This window comes from Oncorhynchus tshawytscha, linkage group LG16, assembly GCF_018296145.1.
Source record: "Oncorhynchus tshawytscha isolate Ot180627B linkage group LG16, Otsh_v2.0, whole genome shotgun sequence".
Classification (NCBI taxonomy): domain Eukaryota; kingdom Metazoa; phylum Chordata; class Actinopteri; order Salmoniformes; family Salmonidae; genus Oncorhynchus; species Oncorhynchus tshawytscha.
The window spans coordinates 13,122,097-13,139,402 of NC_056444.1; the positions used below are offsets into that span (position 1 = coordinate 13,122,097).

Here is a 17,306-nt window from a genome sequence, read left to right on the forward strand (position 1 = left end):
GAACGCACACTTAGATTCACACAGGACACCGAATAGGACAGGAGAAGTACTCCAGATATAACAAACTGACCCCAGCCCCCCGACACATAAACTACTGCAGCATAAATACTGGAGGCTGAGACAGGAGGGGTCAGGAGATACTGTGGCCCCATCCGAGGTCACCCCCGGACAGGGCCAAACAGGAAGGATATAACCCCACCCACTTTGCCAAATGCCCCTACTCCATTCCCCTACTGTTCCAGTATCCATTCCCCTACTGTTCCAGTATCCATTCCCCTACTGTTCCAGTATCCATTCCCCTACTGTTCCAGTATCCATTCCCCTACTGTTCCAGTATCCCTCCACCTACTGTTCCAGTATCCCCTACTGTTCCAGTATCCATTCCCCTACTGTTCCAGTATCCCTCCCCTACTGTTCCAATATCCCTCCCTCCTACTGGTCTAGTATCCCTCACCCCTACTGGTCCAGTATCCCTCCCCATACTAGTCCAGTATCCCTCCCCATACTAGTCCAGTATCCCTCCCCATACTGTTCCAGTATCCATTCCCCTACTGTTCCAGTATCCCTCCCCCTACTGTTCCAGTATCCATTCCCCTACTGTTCCAGTATCCATTCCCCTACTGGTCCAGCATCCCTCCCCCTACTGTTCCAGTATCCCCCCTCCCCCCCCCTACTGTTCCAGTATCCCCCCCCCCAGTATCCCTCCCCCTACTGTTCCAGTATCCCTCACCCCTCCTGTTCCAATATCCCTCCCCCTACTGTTCCAGTATCCCTCCCACTACTGTTCCAGTATCCATTCCCCTACTGTTTCAGTATCCCTCCCCTACTGTTCCAGTATCCCTCCCCTACTGTTCCAGTATCCCTCCCCCTACTGTTCCAGTATCCCTCCCCCTACTGTTCCAGTATCCCTCACCCCTCCTGTTCCAATATCCCTCCCCCTACTGTTCCAGTATCCATTCCCCTACTGTTCCAGTATCCCTCCCCTACTGTTCCAGTATCCATTCCCTTACTGTTCCAGTACCCGTTCCCCTACTATCCATTCCCCAAAGCATTTGTGTTTAATGAGTCCACCAGAGGTAGTAGAGATGACAGGGATGTTCTCTTGATAAGTGTGTGAATTGGACCATTTCCTGTCCTGTTAAGCATTCAAAATGTAACGAGTACTTTTGGGTGTCAGGGAAAATGTATGGAGTAAAAAGTACATTATCTTCATTAGGAATGTAGTGAAGTAAAATATAAATAGTCATGTAAAGTACAGACACCCCCAAAAAACTACTTACAGTGCCTTGCGAAAGTATTTGGCCCCCTTGAACTTTGCGACCTTTTGCCACATTTCAGGCTTCAAACATAAAGATATAATACTGTATTTTTTTGTGAAGAATCAACAACAAGTGGGACACAATCATGAAGTGGAACGACATTTATTGGATATTTCAAACTTTTTTAACAAATCAAAAACGGAAAAATTGGGCGTGCAAAATGATTCAGCCCCCTTAAGTTAATACTTTGTAGCGCCACCTTTTGCTGCGATTACAGCTGTAAGTTGCTTGGGGTATGTCTCTATCAGTTGTCTCTATGTCTCTATGTCTCTATCAGTCTATCAGGTCGCAAAGTTCAAGGGGGCCGAATACTTTCGCAAGGCACTGTAAGTAGTACTGTAAAGTATTTGTACTTAAGTAGTTTACACCACTGAACTCTTCCTCCCTTCCCACTCCTTCAATCACACCAGTGTGTTGAACTCATCCCCCCTTCCTCAAAAACTGTCCCCTGCACTCTGCTGCTGCTCGTAGCACACTGGTGATCTTATATGCTCATATTTGAATCAAATTGTGAAGTATTCAAGAACACCAGTATGCTGTTTTCTTCTTTTTCAAACATACACAAAGTAGGTGTGCAAGGGCTATTTTTTCAATGACTGTAGTTCACAGTAGACTATTAGAGTAATTAGTTAAAAACCTTAAGTGAAAGAGATGGGGAATGAGAAGATAAATTAGACTGCTAATATGACTTCTTGGATTCCAGTGATGTAAAGCGTGCTATCCTCTCTGGTTTAGCTCTCTATGATCCTCCTGCTTTGTTTCTGAAGAACAGGTTTTAGTTGATTGTTTGACTTGGAAAGCCTCCACTGCAAGGCCATGCCAGACTGCATAGGAAGAAGTTCCTGTGTGTGTTGTACTGGGTGGGGTCTATGTGAGAGAGATTTTGCAATCTCAATCGTTTTATTTCTTCTGTACACCCACCGTATGAGTTTATTTAGCTGACATTGCAAGTTCAATGTTTGCTGTATGAGGCATTGCAGTTCATTTGTCTTAGCTGGAAATATAGAACTAAAGTTTATATTCAATTTCCAAATATGATATGTTACAGGGTACAGCTGGATGACTCTGAAAGGCCAAATTAGACACTAGAATAGTTTCGAGAGTGAGCAAGTTTCCTTCTGTCCAAGTGCTATGGGACCCATCACATACAGTGCCTACAGAATATCTACACCCCCTTGAACTGTTTTAACATTTGGTGCGTTAAAAAGTGGGATTGAAATATATTTAATTGTAATTTTTGGTCATTGATCTACACAAAATACTGTAAAAGTGTATACAGTACCAGTCAAAAGTTTGGACACACCTACTCATTCAAGTTTTTTTTCCTTTATTTTTTACTATTTTCTACATTGTAGAATTATAGTGAAGACATCAAAACTATGAAAAACACATATGGAATCATGTAGTAACCAAAAAAAGTGTTAAACAAATCAAAATATATTTTATATTTTACGTTCTTCAAAGTAGCCACCCTATGCCTTGATGACAGCTTTGTACACTCTTAGCAATCTCTCAACCAGCTTCATGAGGAATGCTTTTCCAATAGTTTTGAAGGAGTTCCCACACGTTGAGCACTTTTTGGATGCTTTTTCTTCACTCTGCGGTCCAACTCATCCCAAACCATCTCAATTGGGTTGAGGTCGGGTGATTGTGGAGGCCAGTTCATCTGATGCAGCACTCCATCACTCTCCTTACACAGCCTGGAAGTGTGTTTTGGATCATTGTCCTGTTGAAAAACAGATGAGAGTCTCACTAAGAGCAAAGAAAGCTGAGGATGGATCAACAAAATATTCCAAAATATGCATATGTACAGTACGCAACAAGGCAGTTTAAATCGGCGTGAAAATCTATGGCAAGACCTGGAAATTGTTGTCTAGGCCTGATCCCCAACACCTTGACAGAGCTTGAAGAATTTTTAAAAGAATAATGGGCAAATATTGCACAGTACAGGTGGGCAAAGCTCTTATGAGATGTAGCCAAGAAGACTCACAGCTGTAATCACTGCCAAAGGTGATTCTAACATCTATTGACTCAGGGGGGTGAATATTTATCTTAACAAGGTATATTAGGTGTATTATCTTTAAAAATATATATACTTTTTCTTACACTTTGACCAAGGTATTTTGTGTAGATCGTTGACAAAAAAAGTTTGAATCCCACTTTGTAACACTATACAATGTGAAGAGTGGGGGTGGGGGTGGGGTGTAGACTGTATATTCACTGCCAGAAGAAGTCCTCTGTGTGAGAATATATGTTGCAATGTAAGGCTGCAAAACATTTGAAGCAAAATATTTGTCTATATATTTCTACTTGAATAGCCTCAATAGAAATCTGAGCAACAGTTGACTGTCATACAAGTTCTGTGCTACTATGGGTATAGCAGAGTGGGAACCAAGACAAACTATAAGTCATACTTTCCATTCGTATACAGTCCACAGATGACCTCTCTCCTCCTCCAGAGTTCTCCTCTGCCCACTCCTGTGCTCCTGCCTCTCCCCTCCCTCCTCACAGAGAAGTGTGGAATTTCCTGAGTCTGTGCCATGTATCCTCTGCGCAATGGTAGAGCGGGAGGGATGGGGGGAAGGAGGAGTGAGAGGACACTGATGGACACTCTCTCTTGCAGAAACACGTAGTCGCACTCATTCAATTCACACAGAAAATGGGTTGGCCTGCCCACTCACCACTGATGTCTCTTTAAACAGTCTCTCAGACTGCTGGCTGAAGGAGGGAGGTCCTGCTGTCTAAATGGCTAAGGGCATCTTGAACATCTCTTATTTTATTTTTTATGTAAGTACAAACAACAAAGCAAAAATGAAAAGCAAATAAACAGACACAACACAAAAACAACACAACCACCGTACTTGATACATACCACAACATGCCCACACTTGTGGCATGTTTCAAGCTAAGGGCATCTTAACTGAAGTCTTCCAATTGACAATAAGTCTGAGTAGCACATGCATATCGCAACTCTGAATCGGGTCCTAAGAGAATGACAGTAGGACATTGACGATAACACTTCTTCTTGTGTTGTACCATGAACCTGGTGGTTGGATAGCTTTGGTGGTCCTAACTTAAAGATGCAAGTAGGCTGTCTATTACAGTAACAGTGGTCATAGTGTATGATACAGTCTGCCCTTCAGCTCCACGTTGTTAAGTCTATTCTCATATCCTCCAGCTTTTTAAAAATTATTATTATTATTTTTAACTGGGCAAGTCAGTTAAAGAACTAATTATTATTTCGGGGAACAGTGGGTTAACTGCCTTGTTCAGGGGCAGGCAGAGCAACGGATTTGTATTTTGTTAGCTTGGGATTCGATCCCAGTAACATTTTGGTTACTCGCCCAACACTTTAACCACTAGGCTACCTGCCACCCCAGTTGGCTGGGGCTGCCTTACTGCACCAAACTATCTCATTTAATAATAGCGAAAGCTTGACCCCATCTCCTGCCACAGTATCCCCCTAATGCAATCTAATAAAAATAGCCTCAATTGCCCTGCTGCGACTCTGGATGGCCTGCCTTAAGAATTACATTAAGAGTCTAAAATGTGTACCTACTGACTTACAGCACTAGTGAAGGTCTAATCGGCATCCACCGAATTACGTTAATAATAATGGCCTAATCTGTGTTGAGTGTATTTAATTCCAACCTGGGTTCAAATCAAGCAAATCTTTCAAATACTTTAGCTGAGCTTGATTGAGCTTGCCTGGTGTAATGGGACCAATGGAATAGTCTTATCCGCAGAGGGCCGGTATGGCTGCAGGCTTTCGCTCTAGTCAAAGCAGTAACACACCTGATACAACAAATCTGTTAAATAGTTTTCAAGAAAGTGAATTAGCTGAATCAGCTGTGTGACTGTTTGGTTGGAGCAAAAGCATGCTCCACCCTGGCCTGAGTGCATGTACTTGCCTATCTGAATGTTTGAACCTAAAAAAATGATACCTGAGCAGCAGGATCTGACTGAACAAGCCGTTTCCCCTGCGGTTTCCCTCACATTCTTTAGCGGCATGGGTTTCTACATTCACTTTTACAGTTATAGATGACTAGATATAGCATCATTTCACATCATACAGACCATAACATCAGTGTGTAGGTCTAGGCCAATCTGAGTCAATAAATGCTATGTTGACTTAACAGAGTGGGCATTAGAAATGGGGCAGATACATGACTTGCTCACCATAATCAGCATTTACCTTCCCAAGGTTGGTTACAGAGAGATTTAAAAGACTTTTGATCATTTCCACTGTGAACCTGGATGACTGGTTATGGAGCAATTGCTGATGCAAATGTATGTGGTACTGAGGTGAATCCATTCTATTTCTGTTTTACATTTATTCTAAGGAACGTCCATGATAGCCATTAGCCACCCCTCATTGACTCAATAACACAGTTAAGGTGCATTCAATTCCTGCAAAATTCTTGTTTTGTAACCCTGTTATAGTAACACCCGGTCCTTGGGGTGTTACTGACCGTAACCGGTCAGGTTTTTTGACATTATATAATACAGAACATTTATAGACCAGAACAGCTCCAGGGCAGAACTATATATATATTTAAAAACGGTACTCATAGCCTACATATCACTCAGGCTCCTGAGTGGTGCAGCGGTCTAAGGCACTGCATCTCAGTTCAAGGGGTGTCACTGCAGTCCTTGTTTCAAGTCTAGGCTGTATCACATCTGGCTGTGACTTGGAGTCCCATAGGGCAGTGCACCATTGGCCCAGTGTCGCCTGGGGTAGGCTGTCATTGTAAATAACAATTTGTTCTTAACTGACTTGCCTAGTTAGATAAAGGATACATACACACAAAATATCTAGGTCAAATAGGGGAGAGGTTTTGCTTTATCAAATTTTTTAAACCAGGTTTGCTGTTCATTTGAGCAATATGAGATGGAATGGAGTTCCATGCAATAATGTCTCTATATAATACTGTAAGCTTTCTTGAATTTGTTCTGGATTTGGGGACTATGAGAAGACCCCTGGTGGCATGTCTGGTGGGGAAGTGTGTGTGTTAGAGATGTGCGTAAGTTGACTATGCAAACTATTTGGAATTTTCAACACATTAATGCTTTTTTATAAAAAGAAGAAGTGCAGTCACTCTGTCCTACAGCTTCACTAGGTCTTTCTTTGAGGCATAGGACTTTACGGCCTGCAGGACTTGCTTTTTGGAGTGTGGTGTCAAAAAAGCAGAGAACCAATGTATTACGGACAGACCTGTCCCCATCTTTACAACCATTGAATCTAAACTCAGCAAAAATAGAAATGTCCCTTTTTCAGGACCCTGTCTTTGAAAGATAAATCATAAAAATCCAAATAAAGGGTTTAAACACTGTTTCCCATGCTTGTTCAAAGAACTATAAACAATTCATGCCTAAGACAGCTCTACAGGACTGACAGCTGATTATCCTCGCAGTGGCAGACCACGTGTAACAACACCTGCACAGGATCGGTACATCTGAACATCACACCTGCGGGACAGGTACAGGATGGCAACAACAACTGCTCGAGTTACACCAGGAACGCACAATCCCTCCATCAGTGCTCAGAATGTCCGCAATAGGCTGAGAGAGGCTGGACTGAGGGCTTGTAGGCCTGTTGTAAGGCAGGTCCTCACAAGACATCACCGGCAACAACGTCGCCTATGGGCACAAAACCCACCGTCGCTGGACCAGACAAGACTGGAAAAAAGTGCTCTTCACTGACGAGTGACGGTTTTGTCTCAAAAGGGGTGATGGTCAGATTTGCGTTTATCGTCAAAGGAATGAGCATTACACCGAGGCCTGTACTCTGGAGCGGGATCAATTTGGAGGTGGAGGGTCCATCATGGTCTGGGGCAGAATCATGGTCAGGGGCAGAATTCTGTGTGTCACAGAATCATCGGACTGAGCTTGTTTTCATTGCAGGCAAACTCATCGCTGTGCGTTACAGGGAAGACATCCTCCTCCCTCATGTGGTACCCTTCCTGCAGACTCATCCTGACATGACCCTCCAGCATGACAATGCCACCAGTCATACTGCTCGTTCCGTGCGTGATTTCCTGCAAGACAGGAATGTCAGTGTTCTGCCATGGCCAGCGAAGGACCCAGATCTCAATCCCATTGAGCACGTCTGGGACCTGTTGGATCGGAGGGTGAGGGCTAGGGCCATTCCCCCCTAGAAATTACCAGAAACTTGCAGGTGCCTTGGTGGAAGAGTGGGGTAACATCTCACAGAAAGAAGGTCAGGTCGCAGTTGTAAATGAGAATTTGTTCTCAGCTAGCCTACCTGGTTAAATAAAGGTGAAATAAAAAAATAATCAAAAAAAGAACTGGCAAATCTGGTGCAGTCCATGAGGAGGAGATGCACTGCAGTACTTAACCTGTCTGGGAACCCCTCGCCAACAGCCATTGAAATTGCAGGGCGCCAAATACAAATCAACAGAAATCTCATAAATCTAATTTCTCAAACATACAAGTATTAGGCATCATTTTAAAGATAACATTCTCGTTAATCCAGCCACAGTGTCTGATTTAAAAAATGCTTTACACCGAAAGCTCCACAAACGATTATGTTAGGTCACCACCAACTCACAGAAAAACCCTGCCATTTTTCCAGCCAAAGAGAGGAGTCACAAAAAGCACAAATAGGGATAAAATGAATCACTAACCTTTGATGATCTTCATCAGATGACACTCATAGGACTTCATGTTACACAATACATGTATGTCTTGTTCGGTAAAGTTCATATTTATATCCAAAAATCTCATTTTACATTGGCGTGTTATGTTCAGTAGTTCCAAAACATGCAGTGATTTTGCAGAGAGCCACATGAATTTACAGAAATACTCATTATAAATGTTGATGAAAATACATGTGTTATACATGCAAATATAGATAAACTTCTCCTTAATGCAACCGCTGTGTCAGATTTTTAAAAAACTTTACAGAAAATACATAATCTGAGTACGGTGCTCAGAGCCCAAAACAGCCAAAATAAATATCTGCCATGTTGCGCAGTCAACATTAGTCAGAAATAGCATTATAAATATTCACTTACCTTTGATGATCTTTATTAGAATGCACTCCCAGGAATCGCAGTTCGACAATAAAAGTTTGATTTGTTCCATAAAGTTCATCAATTATGTCCAAATAGCTTCTTTTGTTAGGGCGTTAGATAAACAAATCCAAACGCGCGTTCAGGTCCAACCAAACATCGGACGAAAAGTTCAAAAAGTTATATTACAGTTCGTAGAAACTTGTCAAACTAAGTATAGAATCAATCTTTAGGATGTTTTTATCATAAATGTTCAATAATGTTCCAGCGGGAGAATTCCATTGTCTGCAATGGAACGAGAGCTTCCTCTCATGTGAAATGCGCATGACTGAGAACAAGGCTGCTGCCAGACCCCTTAGTCAAACAGCTCTCATCCGGCCCCCCTGCACACTAGAAGCAAGAAACAACGTTGTAAAGACGGTTGACATCTAGTGGAAGCCATAGGAAGTGCAAAATGACCCATATCCCACTGTGTATTCGATAGGGACTGAGTTCAAAAACAACAAACCTCAGATTTCTCACTTCCTGTTTTGATTTTTTCTCAGGTTTTTGCCTGCCATATGAGTTATGTAATACTCACAGACATCATTCAAACAGTTTTAGAAACTTCAGAGTGTTTTCCATCCAATACTAATAATAATATGCATATATTAGCATCTGGGACTGAGTAGGAGGCAGTCTACTCTGGGCACGCTATTCATCCAAAAGTGAAAATGCTGCCCCCTATCCCAAAGAAGTTATTAATGCAGCTGGTGGCTACACCAGATACCGACTGTTACTTTTGATTTCCCCCCTCCCTTTTGTTCAGGGACATATTATTCAATTTCTGTTAGTCACATGTCTGTGGAACTTGCTCAGTTTATGTATCAGTTGATGAATCTTGTTATGTTCATACAAATATTTACACATGTTAAGTTTTCTGAAAATAAATGCAGTTGACAGTGAAAGGGCATTTCTTTTTTTGCTGAGTTTATATGTTTTGACTATGACAGTTTAGAATCTAAGGTAACACAAAGTAATTTAGTCTCCTCAACTTGTTCAACTACCACACCATTCATTACCAGATTCAGCTGAGGTCTAGAACTTAGGGAATGATTTGTATCAAATACAATGCTCTTAGTTTTAGAGATGTTCAGGACCAGTTTATTACTGCTATTACTGTTTATTACTGGGTCTGTCACCTGTGGTCCAATTTCAGTTTCTCCGATATCATTTCCCTCACTTTGTCCTCGGACTCCATCCAGGTCTCATGTGGAGATTCTACAATTCCATCTACAACACTGTTGTTCCGCCTTGATTGAGATCTCTGTCATTGTTATCATGAATTCACATACAGAACTAATGTCCTTACTCAATGACTTACATACTGTTGTCATCTTGCCATTTACCTGTTTAAACTCATCGAGCTGACCCTGGGAGAACTGCAAACTGTTCTTCAGATCCTGGACCTCTCTGGTCAGGTCGTCCATTCTTTTATTAGTTGACTCTACCATTATTTGGACACAACACAACAAGCTATTTTCTTATTGCTGTAACAACTGCTTGTAGAACTCTTTTCGTTTGTTTAAAAGATCCTTCACCTGTGATAGAGAAACCCCACTGTCCTCAACGATACTCCCATTGGATTTGGTCTTTATCATGGTAGCAACGTAGGGTATGCTGTTACTCCCCGCAATTCCAGACAGGGCAGGTCACAGGGAAGATGGAAACAGCAACAAACTGTAGGGATGTACACAGCCACAAGCACAGGACAATCCACGGTCCCAGCCACAAGGGCTAACCACGTCACGGGCTGAGTTCAAGCCCTCAAGGAAACCCCGCTAGCTTGATAGACAGCTAACAGTGGCAGCTAGGCTAACTGCTAAACAAAGCAGCTCATCAAAAGACCCTCGGTCAGCAGGATCCCTGGACAGATAGCAGCAGTCCCAGCAACTGATGCCAACCGCGTCACGGGATCCAAATCAAAAGGTAGCTAGCTAGTAACCAAACTTCTACAATACAACACTTTTTCAGACACTTTCAAAACTTTATAAAACAACAAACTGACGGCTGCCTCATTCCGCATTCAACAGTACGATTTTTTACTGTAGTTTAATCGGTGGGTCTTCTAAGGAGAATGGCCCGATAGCCTGCCTGTCTCTAGTACAATAACGTTAGGGGAAACCACCCTGCTGAGTGAGTATGCACAACAGACCTGGGTTCAAATAGTGCTAAAAATCTTTCAAATCATTTGAATGTTTGCTTGAACCTGCCTTGAGAGCCAGATGGGTTGTGTTGGCACTTTTGGGACTATTCCATTGGTTCAATTGTGCCAGGTATGCTCAGTCAAGCACAGCTAAAATTATTTCAATATTTTTTACACTACTAGAACCTAGGTCCGGTGCTGTGTGGACAGTGCATGAAAGGTGTTGAAAGGATCTGTTTTTTATTTTATTTTGCATAAACAATCCCACGAGGCACTAATATAAATATGCTGTGGACTGATAAAAATCGAAAAGCCCGCAGATGAAAAGCGTGTAAATCTCAGTGGTAGGCAGTGGACTGCATTTGAAGTAGCAGCACACGGCTCAGTTAATTGGCCAACAGATTTATCCCCTGTGTTCCCCTGTCAAGGCCAGAGAACTTGGACTTTCTGTTGTTTACCCTCATTCAAAAGGCTGTCGACCCCGTTTTCTGTGTTTGGCCGTTCAACCCTTGGTTTTATCTTTAACACTTTTTTCTTTCACCATGGTCTTCTTTATATATCCCTCTCTCTGTGTCTACTATGGGAACGTGGTATCAGCAAGAGTAGAGGGTGGTACCAATTCCGAATGTCTTTTTAGAGTTTTACCATCTGTTGAATTATAGGGGTGTGTTTGGCTAGCTTGGGTGCCAGGCTGTTTTGGCTTTAGCTAACTAGTTGTTGTCTTGCATTGGCAAGGCATTGATATGGCTAACGTTGTTGAATGCAGAAACAGTTAAGTGCCCTGGCTAGTGCCTGGCAAGCAACCAAGTAAAACCAAAGTTAACATGTTAGTATGCATAGGCCTACATAGCACGCTACTATTTTTTAAAATTAAATAATCAGGAGAAATCATATTCTTGTGACTCTAATTTGACTTGATTACAATAATCAGTTTTAAGGCATAATGTATAACCTGTCCCTCTACCATTTAACTGCATTCCTCTAAAGCCAGGAATGGATGTACCAATTCCAGATGATCTCTGTAACGGGAATGAACGTCGAAATACTTTATGCTGTAAAGTTGCATGACTATTGTACCAATGCACAATGCATGCATAAACACAAATTAATCGGTCGTTTCCCGCAAGAAAAGGCAATTTTGCACTTGTTGGCTCATCCCTCACCTCAAGTGTGGGTCATCAATTCACAACCATTCAGATCAGTATATAAATAACAAAGCTGCAGTCTTGGTGTCCATGCCCTAGTCAGACACTACAATTGATGACACATGTATATTAGCAACCTGGGAAATCACTTTAATCAATAGGATTTACAGGATGTTATTTACATTGAAGCCCACCATCAAGCGTCACAAGAACATTATTGATTTTGATCAAGAGCAGAAATTCTAAAGTGTTTTTCTCCTCCTCCCACATCAAGCACAGGAGTCAAGTGAGCCATCTATCACTTGTTAAGTACAGTACATGTTCTTTGACAAACCTATGGCAGTTCAGGGATGTTTGATTTCAGTGAAGACTGGAAGGTGAAATCTGTCAAAGTCAACACTGAACTGAGGCAGAGGCAGGTGACCCTGATGTTTCAACATGGCAATGAGGAAAGAAAAAAACAGGCCTTGTTTGTCAAAGCAGGAAGGAAGATTTAAATGGGAGGAAACAAACATGAGTAAAATGGCAGGGAATTGGGTTGAGGAAACATAATGAATTAGATCTTCAACATATTAGCTTACTCTGTCACACATCCAGTAAGTCACAAATGCATTCACTCTTTCACAGACTCACTGTGCTGTCTCCCTTCCGACTTTATTTTGGATTAATTTCCTGTCTTTTGTGAAAAATAAGGTGTGGTTCACTACGCAATAGTAATCTTAGATCCAGATTCATTCGAAGAATTGGGTCTAAGTTGAGTCTTTCACAAAAAAACTGTAATCTGCTTTCTGACACCTGTGCTGAAACAGCAAGAGGGGCATGTCACTCTCTTAACGAAGAGAAGGGCTTTTTTGCTTCTTATCTCAATAGGAACACAAAATCTGTTCTCTTCTAGGTGAATGTCTCGCGTTTAATCACCATGACTGACTGGTCTGAATAATTGCCATATGAAAACAACACCGCATAAGAAGAATCAACTCAGCGACAGGATTTTTGTTTTTCCCCAGCAAGCCAGTATTTCACAACACTTTGGACTCGAGATTTTGAGATCTGGCTTTAGATGTCTCCCTGTCTCTCACAGAGTATGTAGCGAGAGACAAGAATATTATTCACTGAGCAGTTCCCCTTTCAGTAAATGTTGCCAACAAAGACAGGAAGGTGTACCAGCAGCTTTATATGACATTTTTTTGAAAATTAAATTAAGGCTGCTTTAAATGAGATAGTGCAGTTAACGAGGAGGTGGAACATACATGTATTGAAACACGTTTCAGATTAAATAAGATAGCATAATGGTTTATTTGTTACTACAGAAGTGTTTTCTAAAATTCATATTACATGTCAAAAAGGGCCATACATTCACAGTGTATACGGTGTATATTTGAGTTAAACCTGTTTTGACGCTGACAGGATTCAGGCAATTTGAAGAAAACAACTATATAACACCAATTTTATGATAGTATACTGGAAACTCAAGACAAGTGAGAATCTCTACTCCAGGGGCGGCCAGCACTCTTCCTGGAGAACTACTGGATAGGCAGGTTTTTGTTCCAGCCCTGTCCTAACACACCAGTATCAGCTTTGTATCTTGATTAGTAAAATTGCAGTGTAGAGCATGACTGGGGAAAAGCCTTTCCAGAGTGTAAAGCATGACTGGGGAAAAGCCTTTCCAGAGTGTAAAGCATGACTGGGGAAAAGCCTTTCCAGAGTGTAAAGCATGACTGGGGAAAAGCCTTTCCAGAGTGTAAAGCATGACTGGGGAAAAGCATTCCAGAGTGTAAAGCATGACTGGGGAAAAGCATTCCAGAGTGTAAAGCATGACTGGGGAAAAGCATTCCAGAGTGTAAAGCATGACTGGGGAAAAGCATTCCAGAGTGTAAAGCATGACTGGGGAAAAGCATTCCAGAGTGTAAAGCATGACTGGGGAAAAAGCCTTTCCAGAGTGTAAAGCATGACTGGGAGAAAAGCATTCCAGAGTGTAAAGCATGACTGGGAGAAAAGCATTCCAGAGTGTAAAGCATGACTGGGGAAAAGCCTTTCCAGAGTGTAAAGCATGACTGGGAGAAAAGCATTCCAGAGTGTAAAGCATGACTGGGAGAAAAGCATTCCAGAGTGTAAAGCATGACTGGGGAAAAGCCTTTCCAGAGTGTAAAGCATGACTGGGGAAAAGCCTTTCCAGAGTGTAAAGCATGACTGGGGAAAAGCCTTTCCAGAGTGTAAAGCATGACTGGGGAAAAGCCTTTCCAGAGTGTAAAGCATGACTGGGGAAAAGCCTTTCCAGAGTGTAAAGCATGACTGGGGAAAAGCCTTTCCAGAGTGTAAAGCATGACTGGGGAAAAGCCTTTCCAGAGTGTAAAGCATGACTGGGGAAAAGCCTTTCCAGAGTGTAAAGCATGACTGGGAGAAAAGCATTCCAGAGTGTAAAGCATGACTGGGGAAAAGCATTCCAGAGTGTAAAGCATGACTGGAGAAAAGCCTTTCCAGAGTGTAAAGCATGACTGGGGAAAAGCATTCCAGAGTGTAAAGCATGACTGGGGAAAAAGCCTTTCCAGAGTGTAAAGCATGACTGGGAGAAAGCATTCCAGAGTGTAAAGCATGACTGGGGAAAAGCCTTTCCAGAGTGTAAAGCATGACTGGGGAAAAGCATTCCAGAGTGTAAAGCATGACTGGGGAAAAGCCTTTCCAGAGTGTAAAGCATGACTGGGAGAAAAAGCCTGCAGACCCAGCAGCCCTCCAGGAGGAGGGTTGAACACTCCTGTTCTATTTTAAAACACCAATGTCTGTAGTTATTTCTGGACATAAGTACAACATCAACAAATGTGTTAAATATTAGCCTGACCATGATCTTTTTAAACAGAGACATTGGTTTAATAATGCCTACAGTACTTCTCCTGGGAAATTGGTGATATTTTCCCAAACAAAACTAATGCAGCATGATCTGTCCCATAAATTACTTTTATGATGATGTGCCAAATTAAAATAATGAGATCAAGCGCAGGGGACAACACAAAAATGTCTGTCTGCTAATGTACAAATAGATAGACCTATACCGAGAAGTGTTTGCACAAGGTGCAGAGTTTGCACTTGTTTTTTTTTCTTCAGTTGGATATAAAACACATTTTTAAAAATCTAAATGATAAAACTCTTCATTTTACAGTAAACATAATTTCTTCTTTATTGTATAATTTTGTTCTGATCTGAATGTACAACTTTTTTTTTTTATTCTCTGGTTAATTTCCCTCATTTACTTGCCAAATAAGACTGCAGAGCTATTTCAATAACGAGTCCAGTAATGTTCAAGCAAAATAAGTCCATTGCAATTCAGCCAACAGATCAGCTGTGATTAGTGAGATATAATGCTATTGGACTAACACCGATAAGTGTTACAGAGTGGACACACTCCCAAGTGACCTCCCCCTGGGTGATACATTTGGATAATCAGGCTTGAAAACATTGTTCACACACTCAATAACAGATGATGCCTAAATGGCTAACAAGTTCTGTATTTACATTGTTCTTGAAATTGTATGTGGCATCAAATGTTAAATGTTAGTGTTTGGATTGATTTCTAATCAATTTCCAGTAAATAGTGATTTACATGATTTATCTCAAAAGGTCGATTTAGTCTTGTGAAAATGGCAATGAGAAAGCTTGGCTTCTGGGTTGGAGAGGACTTGTAGTTCTGGGAATAGCCAACGTATGCTTGAGAAGACCCTAGAGCCAAATGCCAAAGCTGGACAGTGCCCTTGTTGCGCCATAGACATAGCTGATTAGAACTAATGCTGTTGACACTGAAGTATTTAGGCAGATTATTGAAATCGATGCTAAACAACACTAAAACAATAAAAGCCAAGTCATGGAAGAAGAAAAACAAATATTTAAGTTATTTGTTGACCAGCTTGGATGCTGTTCAATTTACTGTCATATAGTGTCGTATATCTGGGACCTCTTTCTGTAACACTTTGTGGAGAGAGGTATAAAGCTAAAATCTTGCTATATCCACTCGGGTCTTAGAAATTAATTATAAACTGTATACCTATTGATTCTTGAAGAATATAACTTATTTGCTCATTTGCTTAGTTCAATGGTCGAAGCCCATGGGAACTCAAAATATAAGCTTGTTTACTCCAATGGTTGTAAACAATGTAAATGTAAACAAACACTGTATAGCATCCAAACATGGTTAAAACTATCATTTTGATATCATGGATGGTCAGTCCTTGCATCCATAGCTCTGTCTTAATTTGAGAGTGGTTACATTTCACCAGTCCCGTCCCTCAGCTTTTTATGTTAACAGAGGTGGGGTGGCCGCTTTGTTATTGTTTAAGGATTCTAGCATTAATCTTGATGCACCCATCCCGTTAGCGGGATCATTTTCGTCAACATCCGCTGAATTGCAGAGCGCCAAATTCAAATGAAATGACTAAAAATATAGAATTTTCATCAAATTACAAGTGCAATACAGCAAAACACAGCTTAGCTTGTTGTTAATCCACCTGGCGTGTCAGATTTAAAATGTAAAAAATTCAGCAAAAGCATACCAAGCGTTTATGTGAGGATATCTCTCTCAGCAGACAAAACATTACAAACAGCTAGCAGCAAAGTAGATTGGTCACGAAAGTCAGAAGAGCAATAAAATGAATCGCCTACCTTTGATGATCTTTGGATGTTTGCACTCACGAGACTCCCAGTTACAAAATAAATGTTCCTTTTGCTCCAAAAAGATTATATTTATATCCGAAATATCTCCATTTGGTTTAGCGCGTTATGTTCATAAATCCACAGGCTCGAGCAGTCACGACGGAGCAGACAAAAATTCCAAAAAGTATCCGTAAAGTTCGAAGAAACATGTCAAATGATTTTTATAATGAATCCTCAGGTTGTTTTTACAATATATAATCGATAATATTTCAACCGGACTGTAGCTTCTTCAATAGGAGAGAGAGAAAATGTCTACTCCACTCTGTTGGCGCATGCAAAATGCTGCTGACACCCAGCCATCCAATGACGCGATGTGATCTTTCTTGCTCATTTTTCAAAATAAAAGCCTGAAACTATGTCTGAAGACTGTTCACACCATGTGGAAGCCATAGGAAAAGGAATCTGGTTGATATCCCTTTAAATGGAGGATAGGCATGCAATGGAACAGGAAGAATCATTTCTCTTAGGCACTTCCTGGTTGGATTTTCCTCAGGTTTTTGTCTGCAATATCAGTTCTGTTATACTCACAGACAATATTTTGACAGTTTTGGAATCTTTAGAATGTTTTATATCCTAATCTGACAATGATATGCATATTCTAGATACTGGGCCTGAGAAATAGGAAGTTTCATTTGGGTATGTTTTTCATCCAAACATCAAAATACTGCCCCCTACACTCAAGAGGTTTTTAAGGTTCCTCCAGTCAAACTGATTAGGTGTCCTTTAGATAGTGGTCTAAAGAACATGTAAAAGAAAATGTCAATGACATTCATACCAATCAAAATCTTTCACTCATCGAGCTTTTAAAAAAACAAAAGTTGATTGAAATTTTGACAACTTCCTTTCAATGTACTTCGATACTTAGGCCTCGATTCAGTCTGTATCACTGAAGTTCAACGTTACAGCATGATTGAAAATTAAAGGC

The 17,306-nt window shown here is 41.2% G+C and overlaps 1 protein-coding gene across 1 annotated transcript in view; it reads right to left on the reverse strand.

The window, feature by feature from the left end:
- Positions 1-17,306, reverse strand: part of LOC112232691 (melanoma receptor tyrosine-protein kinase-like) — a 47,870-nt gene that overhangs the window by 26,744 nt on the left and 3,820 nt on the right.